Source organism: Amyelois transitella, chromosome Z (genome assembly GCF_032362555.1).
Source record: "Amyelois transitella isolate CPQ chromosome Z, ilAmyTran1.1, whole genome shotgun sequence".
In the NCBI taxonomy this organism is placed as follows: Eukaryota; Metazoa; Arthropoda; class Insecta; order Lepidoptera; family Pyralidae; genus Amyelois; species Amyelois transitella.
Genome location: NC_083535.1, coordinates 2,833,755 through 2,847,117, shown reverse-complemented (window position 1 = coordinate 2,847,117; position 13,363 = coordinate 2,833,755).

Genomic DNA, 13,363 nt, shown 5'->3' with positions numbered 1-13,363 from the left:
TTCCTCATATACGTATATTTCGGCCGGGGATTCCCCCTACCCCCACCAATTACCCCTCCCCACCCCACCCTTCATCCAGATTTCAGAGAGGGCTTCCGCTACGCTTACACTTTTAATTTTCACGTTTCAGGTCCATTCATATTGACTGTTACATTTTTACAGTTGCCGAATCGACAGTATTTGTCTTCAGTAATATTTTTGTGGTCTTTTCAAAACTGTTGGGTCTGTCTACCCAGCAAGGAATAAAGACGTGATCATGTAGGTATGTATTCTGTAGCGGAGTTTATCGTTTTTAATCAGTCGGTTGGTCAAATATCTTCTCATTATCATTGTGATACGTGATCTCTCTTGGAAATCTAAATATTTTATCCTTCTATATCTAGCGCGAATCACTAACTGTAAATTCATGTTATAGGTACCTATAAATTTTCTTTTTAAAAAAAAATTAAAGTGAGGCAAATATAAGAGAAATTTATTATAAACTTAATAATCTTATTTAGATTAATGCAACTCAGGGATTATTTAAAATAAACGAATACTAAATACGTAAAAGAATAATTTTCGTCTCCGTCTCATTCTCTTACCAACTCCTCCTTGGAGGAATGTATTTCTCCATTTATCAATATTCTCACCTTATTCATTTTCATACCTGATATATCTCAGATACTTAGAATAGAATGGAATAGATTTATTTTCAAAATTGGATACAAGGTATCACTTATTGACGTCACATAACTTAAATCTAATTATAACTACTAAACTTAACATAAGATTAAACAAATTAATTGATTTTTTTAATATCACTTGTCATTTAGCACTTTTTTTAAGAGTTACGTCAGTCATTAAATTATAACTAAATATATTTAATATTAAACCTATGTGAATAGACCCTAACAATGTTTTTTTGGAATATTTGATACCACCGGAAGCGCGCCGGATTGGCCGGAAGGATCGATTCGTGCCGTTAAAATTGCAAATCAAGAATTTGAAATTCTGATTGGAAGATGTTTCATCTTTTAATTCACAGAGTTTCGGGAAACTCAACGGCGCTTTTGGAATACCTGGTTTTTATTTTGTAAAGTCGTAAATATTTTTGTATGTTGTTAGCTAATTCTATAATTTATAGTTATTATTTGTATTGAGTCGAGTAACGAACGCTGAGCTGAGATAAGGTTGGAAAAAACAACTAGATAAACCAATTGTTACAATATTTTAATTTCATTTTATATTTATTTCATAGCACATTAATTATCCACATTCTCTCACAAAGGTATTCGTACTAAGTACTTACTCGTGTGATATATTTCTTAATAATTCATTCAAGAAGATAAATAGTTATATTGTGTAATCTCAGGAGTCGTGTGGTTCCCGGCACCAATATAAAAAAAGAAAAGGACCACGCCATCTCTATCCCACGGATGTCGTAAAATGTGACTAAGGAATAAGCTAATAAACTTGGGGTTCTTCTTTTAGGCGATGGCCTAGCAACCTGTCTCTATTTTGACTCTCTCTTTCTCAATTCTATCATTAAACATAACATCATATAAGTCTTTCAAGACTGCTGGCTCTGTCTACCCCACAAGGGATATAGACGTGATTATATGAATGAATGTGTAATCTCAATTCTTGAATTTAATGATTCTCTGAAAAAATCAACAAACATAATTAGTGAAAAGTCACGAGTTTACAATTTTCCTAAAGATTAACTGAAAAAACAATAACATTAGGTAAGTTATGTTTTTTTATTTTCAATCTTAGATTGTGTGCAATAAACACATATAAAATTAGTAACATAAATAATCACGAATAGAACAATTTTGATATAACTATACTAACTAATAGAACGATTGGAGCCCGATTACAATCTACCCCTTTCGTTACAAAGCTGCTCGTTATGACAATTACGCTATCTGGATGATATGCTGATGTTTGGAAGCAATCTGGCGGTTAGCAGGTGCATAACTAACCAATGATAAATAGATAATACTTATCAGATCAAGTGCACTTGCGTCATTGAAAATTGTAGTCATTCTTTTAGGTTTTCTTCTATCATACATATCGGTGACCTGTAACACAGGTTCTTCTAGGACCTAGTTCCTAAGACCTAGGAGCCAGTTCTCCACAATATAATTATGTAACAGAAGTCATACTATTGTTTTACATGTAAAAGTATTGTTATTGTGGAGGAAAATAAAGGATTATATTATTATTATACTAAGGTAAGGTATTTATATTAATGTATTCATCTTTATATGGACATTTAATGTAATAAGATCTAGCAGTTAGATAAGTTATTAAATGTATCAGTTACATAGGTACTTAGATATGTATGATAAAGCAAGGATTTGTGAATCATTTCACGTCACATTTGAACCTCAACAATAGCTGAGCGTGGCCTATTAATCTTTTCGAGACTGTTGGCTCTGTCTACCTCGCAAGGGATATCGACGTGATTATATGTATCTATGTAGGTATAATTTAGTATATTTCTGATTCGTTGTAAGTAGGTCTTATGCAGAATGAAAGTCCGCCTTTAAAAATCCTTGATTATAAAAATACGACTAATTAATCTAATAAATTCCTTCACGGGATAAGTCCGTCATTGCAAGTGATTTTTTTCTTTTATATCTATGTACTATCTTGTAACTGTGTACATTTATGTGCAATAGAAATATTATTAAAAAAAAATAAAACAAACAAACAAACTAATTACTTCAAAATGTTATACGAGTACACGAAACTATTCACGTTAAACTATAAAAGCAAAATACGAGATTGCCGTCGCCAAGAATAGTCGTGATCAAAGCACGAACCCCGGCCCCCAACGCCGCGCCCCTGGACGAGTCGAATTAATAATCAACTGTTGGTTTGTCTGCACCCCAGACCCGGTGAATACCGAACAACGAGGAAAGTCGGGGAAAACTACCGACGATGGTATTTTCCTATATTAAGTTATCTCTTGTTACGCCCTCGGAGGCTGAGATAGGCGCGGATAGTTGTATAGTTTTATGCAAAGATACAATGCTGTAATTTGATTAGGAACATGTTGCATAATACCATGTCATGGTTAATGTTATATTTGTTGGGCTTAGGTAGACTAAAAGACTAGGGATGTACTTAAGACGAGATTAATATCTGAAAGCGGACTCTGGACTCCATAATTGAGCCCGATTTGAGGTGCGCAAGTAGAAAAGTAAAAAAATCTAGAAATTCGCAATGAGTGTCTCTCTTTTCTCAAAGAAGAGCATTTTACTTCACATAAACGTTAAAAATTAACATTGTCGAACCTCAATTATCCTATTGCAGAAAATAGCTATCTACTGATAACTAAAAATACATACAAATACAGTGTAACTTTCTTCACAAAACGCATCATAACTCATAACTTTCTCACCTTTTGCGTGTTACGTGAATCACGAAAAACACGGAACACAAACTATGGTTTGTGGCTGACAAAAGTCAAAAGGAGACAATGGGCCGGAACACAGATATAAGTGGGTTTTAATAAAGTGTCATATCTGGTGGACATAGGATGTGGTGTGGGACAATGGGAGCGGGACAATGGGGCTCCGCGGGACCATTAACGACATTTAGAGAAGCGGGGAGTGGGCCCGGTGTTAACTTTATTTTATTATGTTTTGCGAGGTCAGAATATCGAGTGGCGTGAACATTGAATACTTGTAAATCATTACCTACCTATGTTACAACTTTTAGAAAAACTGTTACTTAGTTAGATCCTAGCTGACACTATAAAAATTAATTATTTTTCGAAATCTATTTAATATTGATAGTAAAAGTGTAGTAAATATAAAGAAATATATTTTGATCTATAGGTCACAGTACAGGTATGCTACCTTTTGGCTTAATATTAATAAATGAACCGTTTTTATGATAATTAAAACATCCCGGATTTCATTGAATCCCTAAACATTACGCCTGTCTAACACACGTCATAATTAAATACAAAGAATTACAACTAAAGGACGGATTGGTCTACAAACAAGTTGGTCATGCGATCCACGCCACCAGGCGTCTCCTGGGAGGTCATATTAGAAACAATAACAGCACAATTTGGCAACCAATTGCAGTAACAAGTCTCGTGGGACACAGTTGATCGTCACCCCATGTTTGTTCATTTATAGAACATCAAATTCATTGCATTTTCGCTTTTATTGCCACAATATAAGTCCTTGCAGTTTTTATACATTATCAATTATATCAAGTTTATTCTTTTTCTTCTTTGTCGTCGCTACCTTTTCGCACTCACGTGGGGTCGGAATGTTAGTTACCTAAATTTTTTTCTTTAATTTATTATTATTAACATGAAGTAAGTACATTCGTAAGAGTTATAATATACATATTATATCAAAACCTTACTTCTGACTGACTTGGCCGCTCTAGGGTCGTTATCTGAAGCAAACGCTAGGGTTACTCTCCAGAGGGGTCATTATACCATTTTACGTCGGAGTTTATGTCCTAACAAAAAGTTATCATACAACGATCGGCAATAAAAATTATTATGAGTAATCCATAAAAATTATCAATCAAGCGGACAAGGCCAAACACCAAACATAAAATATTTGTATTCAATATTTTGTTTTTAATAATCGTCAATGTTGAAATCCTATTCTAACATTGGATTTCGAAAAACATCCAACTAAAACTTTAGGCTTAAGGGGTAGACTTACTTCGTCTACCCCTTATTTTCAATCTTACAATTCAAGTCAGATTTAACCCGAATTCAGGTCATTCGTTATTCAGTAAACACTCGCGTGATTCGGTTTAAGTGCAGCACTGCAGCATGTTGCAGAGAAATTTCTGTTGACATTGTCGTTTGTTTGTTGTTGTGATTATTCCATTGTATGTGATGTTGTTTGTTCTAAATCGTCCCCTTCGATGTGATGTTATAAATTTACGTGTAAAACTGTTGTTCACTTTTATCGATAGACGGCTGCCAAGTCTACATACATATAGTGACGTCTATATCCATTGCTGTGTAAACAGAGCCAACACTCTTGAAAAGATTGAAAGGGACGTTCAGATGGAATTGAGATACAAATAGTTGCAGGTTGCGAGCTTACCGCCTAGACGAGGATTTCCAAGTTTATAAGCTATCCATAAGTCGCCTTCCATGAGAATGATATGATGTGTTTTTATTTTAATATGCCAAAAATCACACGGCCCAAGTCTTGTGGAGCATATTCTGAGATCAATTTTTGTAACCTTTTGTACTAAATTACCATTAGCTTGCCAGATTACTTACCTCCAGGGTACTCGGGTTCCAAGCCTAATGCATAGGTTTTAATTTTGATACAAGGGAAAGAATGGTTGTATCACGGAGGTCAAACGAGACTCTTAAAAAATACTACTTACTTATGTATATAAAATAAATGAATAAATGTGCATATATACAGCTAGCTCCAAAGTAAACATCCAAAACCAATCATTAAAAATAGACAGCATGACCTGACCGGGGATCGAAACTGGTACCATGTGATCAGGTCACACTACCACCAAGATCGTCGCAACAAAGATTGAAACTTATAAGTTTCAAAACACACCCTTCTTCATAAAAACGTCCACAGTTCTCGCAAACAACGCTGACCGCCGACATTTGGCGCGTCAAATTGCTCGGTTTCACAATTCCTTTGTGCGCCTTAAGACTATTAGGACAACGAGATTATACGGGAGGCGCGCGCGCAGCCGACCGGGCAATGCGATTATTACACCCTGTGTTCCCCCCCCCCCCCCTCCCCACACACCCCTTACTGCAAGAGCAACGAGCAACCCCCGTTTTTTATTTCTAACTGGATTTGATAGCAACTCTGGGGTGAATAAAATTCGACGGTCTGCTTTGAAATTTCGATGTTTTTGGATTTGTAGAAATGTTTTATTTGTTTGGTTGTCAGGTGGGGTAGTATATATTTATGTTGCGGTTAGTTTTAACATTTAAAATTAAGATGCAAAATAATAACTAAAAATAAGACCTAACTAATATTTTAGCATTATATTTTCTAAAGAAGTATGATTGTTTTTTATCCCATTTCTACGTTTACTTGACTACCAAAGAACCACAATTGTTTATAAAAATGGCTTTGTAAGTACTTCACAACACCTCTACGCACTTTCCTCATAGGTAGACTAATCGTAAACTATTACATATTCAAAATAATTATTATATTAAAGTGATATTTAAATACTGGGCCGTTTATATTTTTACAACCGACAGTTTATGAAATTCACAATTACTGTATTTCATCATGGATAAAACAAAAAAAGTATGTAGGGTTCATGGCGCCTGGAAAGATACAGTTTCTGTTTCGCCAGGAAAGAAAGCGCGAATGAAATAGGTATACCTACCTACTTTTCTTAATTGAATAAAAATTTTGTAGACGTTTGTAGACATTCTACGAGTCTGTGCGCTACGAACTTGTTTGCTACGAAAGCTATAGTTATCGTAGAAGCATTTTAGATCTCAATTTAAGAAGCTAGTATGACATAATACCTAATCGAATAACTCCTTCTACATTTCTAAGTGTATTACATTGTATGCTCACATTTATTAAATATATTATTCAAATGTGTTGTATATTTTCATACATAGTAAATTTATTAATTTTAAATGTCTATGGACGGACATTCTAACATAGAATAAAAGTTACTAGAATAAAAAGCTAAATTCAGCGAGATAAAAGTAATAGTGTCGTATCGTTTTGTCAGTATCTCATAACTCGATAACTTAGCGGGTCTGTTCAATCGTGATTTTGTCCAAATGTATTTATTTTAACATCAAATCAAAATAATACACGTGGCATCCGGTAATTTCCGAATTAAATTGTTCGCGCTCATCCACTGAAAATGAACATGAAGAATCACCCACTACTTAATGACATATAAAAAAATAATGAATGATTCGCGTGGGATTTCTATTGGCACGCGACACTTCTACACTTTAATGCACCTGCACTGTTATACAATACATATTGAATTTTAAACCTTGTTACGATGCAGTAAAGAAACAGTTATAGCAAAACTATCGTGGTGATTTCTCGTGTATTAGAACAACGATGGTTGCAGACAGTAAATGCTATTTTAAATCTTATAACAATACGGTTCAGGTAGGGGTCGTTGGCAAATTATTGGTCATTTTGTGCAATAGAATAAAGTTTGCTTTAGGCATGCCACCTCATTGTGAATCGGTCTCACCATTCGCATTATCCTATGATAATACTGGACTACAATCTGCAATTCTTGTCGACAAGGATGATATTACGTGAGGCAATGCAATCAAATTTTTCGAAAAAGATACCGAAGACCGTTCAGAATATCAAATATTCCTGGTCTCCTTGGACCGGTGTTCTTTATTCGACATGCAAAGAGTAGAATATAATCATACCAAGATAATGCCCATTAAAATCATACATCTTCTACTGACGGGTAACATGCCTCTTCCACGGGTAGATAGGAGCTGCATCTTTCCTCCCGCCACAATCCCTGCATTCTTTTTTAACTTGATCCATATTCATTATTCTTGGACGACAACGATTTGATCCAGTCTATTCTCACCTAATATTGATAGTTCTTTTATCATTAATCTCGTGGTGTTAGTCCCGGTAGCCTCTTTACAGGATCCGCTTATTATTACGCTTAGGAATACGTCAGATTTTTACATGAAGAGACTAACTGTCTGACCGCACCCTTTTGTATGGAATAGCCTGTATTTCGTCATCGAAACACATCCATTTGCCTGAATATTCTTTGAATTGTGTATATAATGTAGTCCTACTAATATTATAAATGCAAAAATTTATGACTATGTCAGGATGTCAGTATGGGTGTTTGTTACTCTTTCACGGAAAAACTACAGAACCGATTACGATGAAATTTGGTATGTTGGTAGCTGAAAACCCAGAATCCCATACAGGCTACTTTTTATCCCGGAGTTCCCGCGGGATTGATTACACGCGGACGAAGTCGCGAGCTGCTTGTCTAGTATACTATTAATGTGAGGATTTCTCCAAATTCCAGAAACGGGAAATGATGAATTTTTTTTTCTCACACTGGGCTATATCATCTGCAGTTACTAATAAAAAGTTTGAACAACAAAACCTCGGAGCTGTATCTGGCGTAAATGCCACTTGGCAATTGAATGTAACGTGGCCGCCGTATTCTGACCACGTATCGATCACGCACGCCGCTCACGCGCCAATCGTCTCTGATACTGGAATAAACAGCAGGAAAAATGCTACAGTTTCATGCGAAGCGGGTGGCAGCGGGGTGGGCATAGTACAATGCATAGAAGTCGGTCTATGGTAAGTACAATACAATACAATAACCACAATAAATTACAGCAAATTCACATGTATTAAAAACATAGCAGCAAAAGGCGTCTTCCTTCCTAAAAGCGATCTCTTCCAGATAACATATAAAATGTGTATAAAAATTCACCCAGAGAAATTATTAGCATTATTATTAGATAATAGGTACAGGTATGCAATTTAATTTTTCTTAAAACATTGGTACTAAGTCATATTGAAAACTGAATGTGTATAAAGTAAAAGCAAATTGTGGCAAAAGAAAATCTTTAGTCTCCAGTCCTAGAAAGAGTTATTAAAATTTAAACAGTTGACTCACTGACATTTCTATACTATGTCACAGAGTAGGAGGGAGACAGTAGATTAGATTACCTGCCCGGTGGGTTGCAAACAGTTCGTTATGGCACAAGACGGGTAACGAATTCTACCAGGGCTTTCTTACGCCTGCCGGTAATATCATTACCGAGGATTGCTCACTCGTTTTAAATGATAACGAATCTATATTGTAGCTGGTAAAAATTAGTAGGTTCCTACCTAGACGCCACAGAACAAACATAACGGCAAACTACTTTTTTCAATTTGATCTGGTAATAGTTGGTGTTGATTTCGTAGCGAAGAAAAAACAAAAAAAAATATCCATTTCTTTTATGAAAAGCATATGAAAAGTCCAAAATATATTATTAGTTTCGTGAATTTCAACTGTAGATAATATAAAAAAATTGCAGATTGAAACCAAAGGACTTTTCAAAATGAAACAAGAAAGCAATCCAAATGAAAAAAATCCCTTGTTTTATCAAATTTTTACGGCTTATTTTATTGGACTAATGTATTATAATTATTTACGTATAAAGAATAGGTACAAGTGCGCGGTGGTGGATGGAAAGAGAGATGCAACCGGGACTAAAGCCTAAAGCCATAATGTACAATTTGTAAACTTTTATCTCTCTGAGTCTTGAAGACAACGTTATTTTCTATTGTTCAAACAATACACAAACCTCCCACATTACGAATTCTGAATGAATCTATAGCAGTAGGTAGCCGCGTTCCAATAAATAGGAACTCCCCCGAGCGAAACGAATAAATTTGAATAACACAGGCGGTAATGAGGACCCAGGGCCCGGGATTCGGGATGACGGCCGCTCATCAGCGATAGACCCCGAAACTAAACAATTGTCATTCATTCGCCCGTAAGCCAATTGTGTAATCCTTTTTGGCTAAATAATTCATGCCACTGTTGCCAAAACCGCCCCTTTTAGCAATTTGGTGAACAAATTCGACGATTGTTAGCATCGATTTTTAGAATTAAAACGATTGACAGAAAAGCGAAGATATAACTCTTTGAACTTGTGCATAATTTTCAAGTAACTTTTGCACAGGGCTATGCTACCGTGATGTCTATTGATCGTCTCAAAGAAGAAGCGTATTTTAGGCTTTCCCTCGATTTAAATTTAGGTAGGTACTTAAAGATTCTTCTTTCTTAGAGCCCTTACTAATCTGTTTTAAATTTATTTACTCATTTCTATTCTTCAGTTAATTCAATTTATTAACTTATTAACGCAAAAAGTTAATTGGCGGAAAAGGATTTCCAACAATCACCCAAACAGAAATTGATTGGTTTTGACTATAGTTAGGTGGTAGTACTTCTATTACATTTCTTTTAATATAATAAGCTTTAACCTTTAAGAAAAGAACGTCAATTTCTTAACAATTTAAAGATACTCAACATGACATGACTTACTCAAATAGTTGTTTTTCATAAAATTCATTCAGAACTATCGGCGAAGTATCGATAGGATGCGCCAACGATGTGCGTGTGTCTCAAATTCATAGAACAAATTAAAAATGGCTGTGATGTGTAGCTTGCTACATTACTTATCGATGTTTAGATTTCTCACCTACTGCTCCTTAAATCGAATTAAGAAACGATTAATTATACCAATTTCAGTGCTGCTAGTAGTTTACTTAGCGCAGTTATTTTCATATTGCCAAGTCTCGACACATTTGCGTTTACTCAGGTGCTCAAGTTCACCAACCCAATATAATGTAAGTAGATGTAATAGCATAGGAAAATATGTACATGTATGAGTTAAAGGCAAAAGACGTAGTTGTTGGAATTTGACAAAAAATATGTATAAGTATATTATACATATAGGATTAGTAGAATGTTAAAGTTTACGCTTATAATATAAAATATATCTGTACTTTGAAGCCATTCATAGAAAATTGAATCAAGGATATTTATAAACAATACTAGTTATTATATGAATAAACAGACGGTATAATCATTTCTATTCGTTCCTAAAACTTAGCTTAGCTTCTAGCTTTTTTAATATACTAATAGTTGAATCCCGATCGAGTTTCACATCTGTTCACAAGATATTTTCCGCCTCCAGGCTGCAGGGGAGTGCGCAGGGGCAGGGTGTTTACACACCGCGCGATTTATTCCCTACCAGTCGTAAATTATCGTCGCTCGCGCGGACAGAAATATGGTCGGTTGTATTTATTGCTGTTTGTTCGTAATCCGCGTACGGATAGCAGGAGACCGGCGGATAAGGCTTGACATGTCATCAGACGCTTTTGCGTATAAATATAATTGTTAAGTGAATGGAATGGAAAGTTTTTAGTATTTTACAGGATATTTTTTAAAGAGCATACGGAGTATTGTTAATGGATCACATTGGCCAGGGGATTGACTTTACAATAACAGCTATCCTACTTATAGTACTTAATTTCACAAATTACACCCTAAAATAATCATTCCTGACGATGATGACGTCAGTGTAGGTACGTACATAGTTAGCATTTCAGGTCTGACACATAAGACCCTCTATCTTACTATGAGAACGGCTATCACGAGTCAACTTTCAAGTAAGTAGGTACCTAGTATCTATTAGTGTTTTATACTTCGACATCCTTAAAATTTCCCTTGTCCAGAAATTCACGATGTATAAAAATTCTGTCTCTACGGATCCAATGATTCCCAATTCAAATACCACATTTTTCCGGCAGCACATTTGAGCAGGCACATTATTCCTTACTCTCTCTTTTAATACTTAGATATTTAGTATTTGTGCATATAATAAATTAGTGCAACACAAGGGCTCCTCGCGTTGGACAACATTTTAAGCTGTTATCAACGCCCGGCCGCTTGAGTTACGAGCGTCTGCGAAGAGATGAGATCCGTCGCACTTTTTGCTGTATTCTCATAATCAAATTTTGATTTACTGCCCGCCGGTTTATTAAAATCCCTTTAGTTCTGCTCGACCGGTTATTTTTGAAGGTCCGTTGTCACAATGTAAGGTAATTGAAAAACAGTTTCGCTTTGCGCTATCTGGTGTAAATCACTGACAGCTTATATTCCTAAAATCGGAGCGTGGTAGTAAATCGTGGTGCGCGGGCGTCGCGAAGAGTGTGGAAGGGATAAATCGCGGTCGCGGCGTGTCAGATCGCGATCGAGTTAAATCATGCTTATTGGTAACGAAGCGTGGCGCGGCGGCGCGTGCGCTGACCGTCGGCGGGCCCTCGCAGCCCACGCGGGCTGCATGCGAGTATCGCTTCAAGCTTCATAGATTCGGTAAAATATAAAAATAATGAAACCTTGTTCTTTTTCTCATATAAGTAAATCTTTTTAATCTACACTTCGATGATCCAGAATTCAATCAATCACGATCCTGAATTGAGCAAGTCAGGTTTTTAGAGGAAGCGACCCCCGTCTTACCTCTTTATCTCTCGTGACTACATATCCAGTTACCTGAATGTACCTAACTACCTTTAAAACACCTACATACTTAAAGATTGATCTCTGAAAGGTAAACAAAAGGTCTCTTAAAAGGTAGACAAAATAAACAACCTTCAAGGCTCGACAGTAAGGCCACGTTCAGTTTTTCTCACCCTGTTTCATTATATCAGTTATATTAGTGCTACTTACTAAGTACTCTTAATTCTACAACCTCCTATTACAGCCCTTAGCTGCGCGTCTGTGCCTCGTAATTTCAGCATGGTGAATGCTAGCAGTATTATATTTCAGAATTTACAGGTAATAAACGTACCTAAGTGCTGCTGTAAAACGTACATAATGACCACACCTTTACAGATGTTGAATAGATAATCTAGATTCTAGACCAATTTTGCTCTGCACTTTACAATGATGTGGCTACTGTCGAGGTTTTATATCATCATGTTAATAAAAAAGTGAATGATCTGATTTAGTAATTTTAATGTCGTATGTATGTATGTGTCGTATAGAAGCTTACAAACTTGCCTAAAAGGATAATCCTAAGTTTGTAAACCATTGCTGTGTTGTTCCCGGCACCAATAGAAAAAACAATAGGACCACTCCATCTCTTTCCCATGGATGTCGTAAAAGGCGACTTAGGGATAGGCTTATAAACTTGGGATTCTTCTTTTATGCGATGGGCTTGCAACCTGTTAATATTTAAATTTCAATTCTATCATCAAGTCAAAGAGTTGAATGTGACCTATTGGTCATTCCGAGACTGTTGGCTCTCTCTGCCCCGCAAGGAACATAGACGTGATTAAATGTATGAATGTTGTGAGCCATTGTCTTAAATGAATTTTCCAATCAGCATGGGAAGAAAAGCAGCTATAGGTACTACATTTTTCTTTACTCCCAGATCAGCATTTTGCATATTTTTTTTTTCGTCATCCACGGGAAAGAAACAGACTTATTCCGAAGTACTGAGCACCACACGGCGTGCAATTCACACTAAGAATTAATTGATGATGGCGAATGAAACAAATGATGCAATCAAGTTTATCTCGAGTAGACCGAGGTTGTAACAAGGCGCCTAAAAATGAGCCTCGAAACTTATAGAGGATCTAATTGGTAGTCTACGTATTGACGTACCATTGGGTACGCTGTGTCTTATGTTTAGAAGACAGAATATTATAAGCAATCAAAAATCATTGTGAAAAATCCTATATATTCAGGCAGCCATGATCCAATAATAGGTTTGGTTCCCCTGCAAAGGTTGCGGAGGTCAGACGGGAGTCGATTCGTATAAAAACCTGACTCGTCCAATCCAGGA